The 8,969-nt window shown below is 42.9% G+C and overlaps 1 non-coding gene across 1 annotated transcript; it reads right to left on the bottom strand.

Moving 5' to 3' along the window:
- Positions 1–374: 374 nt before the first annotated feature.
- LOC112545144 (small nucleolar RNA SNORA5) lies at positions 375–503 on the bottom strand. Its single transcript, XR_003088577.1, has one exon. It is a non-coding gene; the product is annotated as a small nucleolar RNA SNORA5 (small nucleolar RNA).
- Positions 504–8,969: the final 8,466 nt, after the last annotated feature.

Raw genomic sequence — 8,969 nt, 5'->3', positions numbered from 1 at the left:
GCTGGAATTATGATCAAATACATTTAATTTTCAAATTCAGCTGTAGCTATGATAAACATTCACTGTATTTAAGAGTCTGTATAAAGAACTGACATTTAACTAGACAAGAATGTCACATAGCTCTTACACCACCAGTGGTTTCAGTGGGATAGGCATAATTTAAAGCAAGTCTTAGTGTTCCCTTGTTCAAGAATCACTTGAGTGAAGCACTGGTTTCAGTGGTGGGTTAATGCATGGGCTCATGGGGCCCTTGCCCAGGGGCTCGCGCCAACCTGGGAGCCTCCAAGAGCTGCGGATCCTGTGTGGAAGTAGGGTGGACACAGGTGCTGGAATTGTCGTCCTGTTTCCTTCTCCTCCTTTTTTCCCCAAAGCCCTACTGCCTGGCCAGGCTGGAAGCTGGACCTGGGCCATGGTAACAGCTACTCAGGGAGCCCAAGTCACTGTGGGAAGCCTTTGATCCTCCACCTGCCCTAGGCAGGGCAGGCAGAGAGTCCAAGGCTCCTCATAGCAGCCTGGGCTCCTTGGAGGCTCTAATACAGTCCAGATCTGGCTTCTGACCTGGCCAGGAGATGGGCTTCAGGGAAGAGAGGAGCAGGGGTTTGTGAGAGGCCCAAATGTTCTTTATGCCCAGCGCCCCAATAAATCGTAATCCACCTCTGACTGACTTCAATATCCTAAACTTTGCCCAATACCTTCAGATTCCAAATCTTTCTCAGGTTCCCAACAACAAAGTACAGAGTGTTTTATTCTGATGGTGAGATGATTAATTACCTTGCTTGTTTCTTTCAGAATGCAACAAAGATCATGCTGACCTTCTTCTCCCATATCTGTCGTTCTGCTCTATTTTATATATCATTCTTGTTTTCTGCCTTTGTGACAGTTATATTGTCATGGGCTGGAGTTTACAAAATCAGAGGCTAGGGCTAATAAAGTGTCCTTTTGCTATTTTGTAATGGGCAGCCTGTGACATTTTAGGGATCATAATGAGGAATAAAATAGCCACGTGAGTCCCTGAATTAACTACTTATGTACTATCTGTTTTTATGTCAATTTCTTCTGCCTGCTGCTCTGTAACATGGGATGCATGTCGACACTAGGAAATTATTTCAAAATAACTTATTTGAAATAAAAAACAGGACTATGTAGCACTTTAAAGACTAACAAGATGGTTTATTAGGTGATGAGCTTTCGTGGGCCAGACCCACTTCCTCAGATCAAATAGTGGAAGAAAATTGGCATGACCATATACACCAAAGGGATACAATCAAAAAAATGAACACATATGAAAAGGACAAATCAAATTTCAGAACAGAAAGAGGATTGGGGGGGGAGGTAAATGTCTGTGAGCTAATGATATTAGAGGTGATAATTGGGGACGCTATCTTTGTAATGGGTAAGGTAATTAGTGTCTTTGTTAAGACCTAGATGTAAAGTGTCAAATTTAAGCATGAATGATAGTTCAGAGGATTCTCTTTCAAGCCTGGTGTTAAAATGTCTTTGAAGCAAGATGCAGGTAATCAAGTCGTTGAGACAATGCCCTTTCTGCTTGAAATGGCAAGAAACTGTTTTTTCTTTGTGATCCTGTCTAATATCTGTTTTGTGGGCATTGATTCTTTGGCGAAGTGTCTGAGACGTTTGTCCAATGTACATAGCAGACGGACACTTTCGGCACATGATAGCATAAATTATATTTCTAGATGAGCAGAAACAGTTTCTTGCCATTTCAACCACAAAGGGCATTGTCTCAATGACTTGATTACCTGCATTCTGCTTCAAAGACATTTTAACACCAGACTTGAAAGAGAATCCTCTGAACAGTCATTCATGATTAAATTTGACACTTTATACCTAGGTCTTAACAAAGACACTAATTACTTTACCCATTACAAAGATAGCTTCCCCAATTATCACCTCTAATATCATTAGCTCACAGACATTTACCATTCCCCCTCATCCCCCTTCTGTTTTGAAATTTGATTCGTCCTTTTCATATGTGTTCATTTTTTTGATTGTATCCCTTTGTTATATATGGTCATGCCAATTTTCTTCCACTATTTGATCTGAGGAAGTGGGTCTGGCCCATGAAAGCTCATGACCTAATAAACCATCTTGTTAGTCTTTAAAGTGCTACATGGTCCTGTTTTTTGTTTCAGCTAGACCAGACTAACACGGCTACATTTCTATCACTAGTTATACCAGGGATTCATTTGCTTTTCATATAAATTCATAAGAAAAATGAATGGCAAGAAAACCCTTTTTTTTTAAAGTGTGTAATGGGTGCTGATAGTTTTGAGAACTGTCTGGTTTCATATCACTGCATCCGATCACTGCTATCATTTCACTTCACATCACATCACACCCGTTTCATATCGCTATAGTACAACCAGCTTCTACATTTCTAGCACCTCAGCATATGTGCAAGAAAAAGCTTGAAGGAGCATAATTTATTATAATACCATCCTTTATGCTTGTTTTGTCCTTCACTGAAATGACTGTGGTGATCCTGATGTCCTCAGAGATCTAACAACTGGCAAGCATAGAAAATGAAAGCTAATATCTGGCATATAGCATTAGATACACAGCTGTACTGTATGTGTGCCAGGGTAAATTTGTCTGCAGTACACATGGTATTCCAGTTGCCTAACTTCTAGTAAGGTCAGAGGGAAATGGCTGTATAAACTTTTTTTTACTTAAGCTTCCATGTCATAAGAAAAAGTGTGTTGTCAGTGCAAGCAGTTTTAGTTAAAAATATGTTCAAATACTACTCTGCATATGTATCCCATGTGTTACCATTTTGGATTCTTTGTAAAGTGTCCCTTTCTCATTTTGATATGAGAAATACATTCAAAGTTTTTAATCACATATGTTATACTAGGAGACTTACCCAGCATTGGCTGGCTTCTTCAAGGCAGGGGGTGGTAATGTGGGGGTACAGGAGTCAGGACAGGGAATGTAGGGGAGGGAGGGCAAGGGATAGGGTTGTGGGGGGATACAGGACTCAGGGATTGAGAGGCTCAGGGTAAGAGACTGGGGATGGGTACAGGGTGCGAGAGTGAGTTGGAGGGTGAGGAGGGGCTCATCTGGTGGGGCTTCCCCCTCAGCCAACAGAGACCTTTCTCCTCCCAGACCTCATGGCCAGCAAAGGCCTTCTCCCCCTTCCCATCCTCCCCTGCCCTCTCCCGCCCAGCAGATGGGGGCCTTCTGTCCCCACTAGCCAATAGGAGCCTTTACTCTCCCTCCAGCCCCCTCCATCTGGCAGGGGCCTTTCCTCTCCCTGCCCCCTCCAGTGCTGCAGCCAAGGGTTTTGGGCAGGGAGGCTACTTACCTGGTCTGATGGCAGGCAAGATGGTGAGCCCCAGCTAACCACTGTCTTGATGGTGTGGTTGTGCCCAGTTGTCACTGCAATATAGCTCTCCCTGTGTTCACTGTCCTCAGTGACCACTCTCAGTATTGCATCCCTCCTCTCTGTGCCCCCTCCAATTCCATATTATGGAAAACAGTCCCATTCTCAGTACTTCCCATTTTCCTGGCACAGCCAAACCCTGGCCTTGCTTAAAGTTAGAATAAGAGGAAGGTGCCTACCAAATTTGGTGGTCTTAGTTATTACCATTTAGGATGAGGTCTTAAACAAACAGGCTCACAGACAGACAAACAGATGCACATTTCTAAAATATATAGATAGGTCTGTGGATGATTTAATTACAAAGGAAATGGAAGGGAAAACACTAGGTTTGTTCTTTATAATTCCTTCTGGGATTTGATTACATTATTTTTATTCATACTTCCTGATGCAAGCACCCTTATCTTATTTATGCTAATGGTAGATGCAATCACATGAAGATTACTAACATTTTGAAACATTAAACTGGAGATAAAGATTAGCAAAATGGTAGATGTTGGATTCAGCAAACCAAATTATTTCCAGATAATTCAGTATCTAATTATAGTTTATGCATTTTCATATTTCTTATCTGAATGGTGTTAATATCCTTGGGTATACAACTCACTGCAGGAGTTGTGGCGAGAAATTGAGGGATGGATATAACCCCCTGTTGTTGCTTTGATGGAACACACAGCTCAAAACAGGTGTTTTGATAACTGTAGGTTAAGAAGTTAATCTAGCTCTTGCCTTTGAAAGATAAAAAAGAAAAACAAAGGTTGAAGTAATTAACTCCAGTAATTATCAAAGGTGAATGATTATTTTAAAATGTGGCTATGATGGTGCTGCTTGTAAATATATTTGGTATTTTAAAACTACCATTAATGTTATCAGGGCTGAATTAACTCTTCTGGAGGCCTGGGGCTATTAGATTTTATAGGAAGCCTTAGACTCTGGGGTAGGGCCAAATGAGGGCTTCAGAGTGCAGCAGGGGGGCTGCGGGTTCAGGCAGAGGGTTGAGGTGTGGCAGGGGGAGCAGGCTCTGGATGGAGATACAGGCTCTGAGGTGAAGTTGAGGATGAGGTGTTTGGGTTGCGGGGGGTAGGGCGGGGGAGGACTCCAGGCTGGGGTCAAGATGTTTGGAGTGTGGGAGGGCCTCAGGGCAAGGGAATGGGGTGAGGATGTGAGATCTGAGTGGGATTTAAGATGCAGGAGGGGTTCATGGCTGGGGCAGGGGTTAGGGTGCAGATCACTTACATGGGAAAACCCCCCTTTGGTGGCACAGGCCCTGGGAGGGAGGGGAAGTTGTCTGCGCACAGCCCTGGGCTCATCTCATGGCCAATGGAAGTTGTTGGGCAGCAGAGCCTGCAAGCAAGGGAAGCTTGTGGACAGAACTTCCCAGCACTTGCAGCTGCAGCCAGGGGTGGGGCAATGGCAGTGTGCCGCATCATGAGCCCCTTCCTCTCCCATCCAAGTGGGATCAGAACAACAGGGGCGTTAGTGGCTGCAACCCAGGGCCCTAAAGGTGCCCTTCAAAAAGATCTGCATTTTTGGCAGCCCAGAGATCTTTTTGAGGAGTCCCCCTTAGCCTGTGGCCCTGGGCTGCAGCCCCTAAACCCCTTTCTTAATCTGACCCTGAATGTTATAAACATGTAAATACACATAAGAGAAACAGGAATACTTACTGCTACATGCTAGTGCAGTTTAACAAGCTGTCCTAAAGTCTGATTAGTATGTGATAGCTAAAGCTGAAATTTACACCATACGATGCCACCTCGAGTTTCTATGTACAGTATCTTATACTGGCTGGTCCCCAGCATGTGCAGTTTTTAAATAACTCATTCCCATGACCTTTGCAGCTCACCAACTTCTGCAACAGAGACAAAAACTTCAGAAAATGGTTACATTTGTATTATTTTATAGCTTACATGTAAAACTTGAATGTAATGAGTTGCTTCACCAAAACAAAAAGGCTGCCAAACACTAAACTCAGGTAATTGTAGGAATTAAAGGCCTTTTGGAGGTGCACAAGTTAGTGAGAAGGAGGTGCCAAAAACTTTCAATGTTTATTAATTAATACTATTTTATTTCAGAAGCACTGACAGGCCTTTGTCAAGACCAGAACCCCCTTGTGTTATACACGGGACAAGCACACCAAATGAGAGTTCCTGCTCTGAAATGTATAACTTAAGCAACCAAGACAAAGGGAACAATGCAGTGACATCATTTTTCAGAAGGAAAAATTGAAGCATAGAGAGATTAAGGTTCACATTCAAGGTCATGCAGGTAGAACCAGGATTTGAACACCTATCTCCCACCTCCTCAGTGCCACTCACTTTCCTCCCTTGGCCTCAATTTTCTCATCTGAAAATGGAAAGAAAATAATACTGCTCTCCTTTGTAAAGTACTTTCATCTCTACTAATGGTGGTATCTGAATTATGAAGAAGGCCACGTTTCCTCTCCTTATAAGTTAATTGGTGGGAAAATATACACATTCACATACACTCTCTCTCTCTCTCTCAAACCCTCCAACATGACTATGTAGACTCAAGTACAACAGAAGACTCAACTAGCTAAATAGACAGGGACACTGATGCTACTCCATTGTCTGAGCAATATACTCTCAGGCTTGAGGTGTATTGGTCATATTGCTAACACAAGTAACTCACTCTCTCACCAAACCTTTTCAGCCAGTGGACTTTGATTTTGTCTTACCTGTGGCTTCTTTAGTGAAGATAACACAGTGTATCTGCTACAGCTGACATGGAGCTGGTTGCAGCACCTGGACTAGCCAAACATCTAAAAGAGCCCAAAACACACAGCATCATCTACTTTCCATGAATGAAATGCAAAACAAAGGCACTTAAAAATTGAGGAAGATGGGTGGCTTACCTTATTGTTTAAAGAGATCAGGAACTAGTTTCAAATTTTGGCTTCTATGAGCTAATAGTTAAGATTAGCAGTCGTTATAATAAGATGGCATTGTTTATTGTCAATTCTATTTACATATCACCTGATAAGAGCCTGGTGGGATGGAAAGGGGAAGTAAACATATACTAACTCATCTATTAAGAAAGATTTCTGTAATAGAAAATTAAAAGCATAAAAATACTTAAAGATTGTAATAAGTGCTAGCAGAGATAGCATTTTTCTACTGTTATAAAATGCTAACTGCTATGCACAATATATTAGTTTACATAGTGAAAATTAGAGTAATAGCTCTGACAGGAAGGCAATATCTGTTTGTTTGCACAGCAATGAAACATGCTGTCAGTGGTGATGAATAAATAATTTACCCCTGAACATACTGGCTAGCCAGTTTCCTGGTTGGAGCCTGAATCATTAGAGCTGTTCTAGCTGCAGATGAGAGAGGAACTGGATTTGTGCGAAGTGGCGCTGGTACAGAAGTCAGACACACCCTGCTTTACTCATGGAATCAGAAAGAAAACATGGGGGGTGATAACAGTGAGTCTGTCCTGGTACAGATTGCAGAATTTGGAGGCTTGGCAGATAGTTGGGTATTTTTAAATGAAAATAGGGGTGGGGAGAAAGAAGGGTGTGGGAGACAAGAATTGACTTCAGAGGATGAATAAACTTATTCCAAAGTATGCTTCCCTTTAACCAACCAAACTTGAAAGAGGAGAAACTGAAAAATGTCCAAAATAGTTTAGTAGTAGTCAGTGAAATTATTCAGATCTATTAATATGACTAACATTTATCATAATAATAATAATGAAAAAGCTCTAATCACTTAACCTCCCAGACATTTAAAAATATTTTAAATACTGTATTGTAAAACCTTAGGAAAATTCTGCACAGAGAATGTTATTTCACTTCAAAGGCCTGATATTTAGAAGGGATCTTGCTTGGCCTCCTTTTTGGCCTAAACAAATGCCTGAAAGCAGAAGTAAGCACACAAACTGTTTTATGCCTCTGTTTACTTGATGTATAAAAACTTTTACTAGACATCTGGGCAAGAGACAGAAGTGGACTGACTATACACTGCATGGACCATCCACCTGCCCTGCCCAGCATGGTTTATTATAATTGCATCTTTTGGGCTTGTTTTGTCTTTCACTGAAATGACTATGGTGATCCTGATGTCCACAGAAATCTGACAACTAGCAAGCGTAGAAGATGAAAGCTTTTATCTGGCACATAGCGTTAGATACACAACTATAGTGTATGCATGTCAGAGATGATCTGTTTGCAGTACGTGTTGTATTCCAGTTGCCTGACTTCTAGTAAGGTGAGAGGGAAATTGCTGTACTGGAGTATGAGGCAGACACTTTCTCTTTACTGCTTTCTTTTCTTTTCCTTAAGCGTCTGTATCTTAAGAAAAAGAATGTTGCCAGTGCAAGCACTTTTAGTTACTAATATGACCAACCAAAGGTGAAAGTAAGCTGGTGTGCCATGTTGCAGTTCGCTGGTATGAGACTGGCAGCCACAGCCCCCACAGCCCCAGCGCTCAGGCAGTGTGTGGTCCCCGCCATCTCAGAGATCCAGCAGCCATGCAGCACAGTGGCTGCACTCCCAGTCCCAAGCTCCCCACACTCCAACCTCCCTGTCATCAACTCCCCCATACCCACACAACTCAGCTCTCTTTCATGAGTGTGCTTCCCCCCACCACTCCTTTCTCCCCTTGGACAGTACCTGAAATAAATTTGTTACTTTCACCTGTGTCCGAATACGACTCTGTATATGTATCCCATGTACTACAATTTTGGATTTGATGTAAGGTTTCCCTTTATCGTTTTGATATGAAACATACATGCAATATTTTAATCACATATATCTGTGCATGTATTTAATTGCAAAGAAAAAGGACAGGAAAATCACTGATTTTATTCTTTCTAAATTCTTATGGGATTTGATTAAATTATTTCCCTGATGCAAGTACGCTTATTAACTTATTTATGCTAAGGGGAGATGCAATCATGGGAAGATTACTAATATTTTGCTACATGAAACTGGAGATAAAGCGTACCAACAAAATGGTAGAGGTTGGATTTTGTAGGCACTGAGGTGGGGCTGGGGATGAGGCATTTGGGTTGCAGAAGGGAGCTCCAGGTTGTGGCTAAAGGATTTGGAGTATGAGGAGGGCTCAAGGCAGGAGGTAGGGATAGGGATGTGGGGGGTCTGGATGGGATTTAGAGTGCAGAAAAGGGCTGAGGGCTGGGGCAGATTGAGGTACAGATCATTTGTATGGGACAGCTACCCTTTCATGGCACAGACCCTGGGGAGGAGAGGGGGCAGGTGGCTCTGCACGTGGCCTTGTGCTCATCTGCAGGTGACCAATCAGAGTTGGCGGGGAGTGTGGGGGTGTAAAGCATGCAGGCAAGAAAAATGCATGGACAGAGCTTCCCAGCTACTGCGGCTCCAGCTGGGAGGAGGGTGGATGACAGTGTGTGGAGCTATATTCCCTTTTACCCCTCCCCCCCAGTCAGGCAGGGCCAGAAAGCAGGGGCTTTAGTGGCTGCAGTCCAGGGCCCCACACAAAGATGTGCACTTTTGGTGGCCCAGAGACCTTTGTGTGGAGCCCTCCTTAGCCCAGGACTCTAGACTGCAGAGCCTAAAGCCCCTTTCTCT

The sequence above is a fragment of the Pelodiscus sinensis genome, chromosome 2, assembly GCF_049634645.1.
Source record: "Pelodiscus sinensis isolate JC-2024 chromosome 2, ASM4963464v1, whole genome shotgun sequence".
Classification (NCBI taxonomy): Eukaryota; Metazoa; Chordata; order Testudines; family Trionychidae; genus Pelodiscus; species Pelodiscus sinensis.
This window is presented reverse-complemented; position numbering and strand designations above follow the sequence as displayed.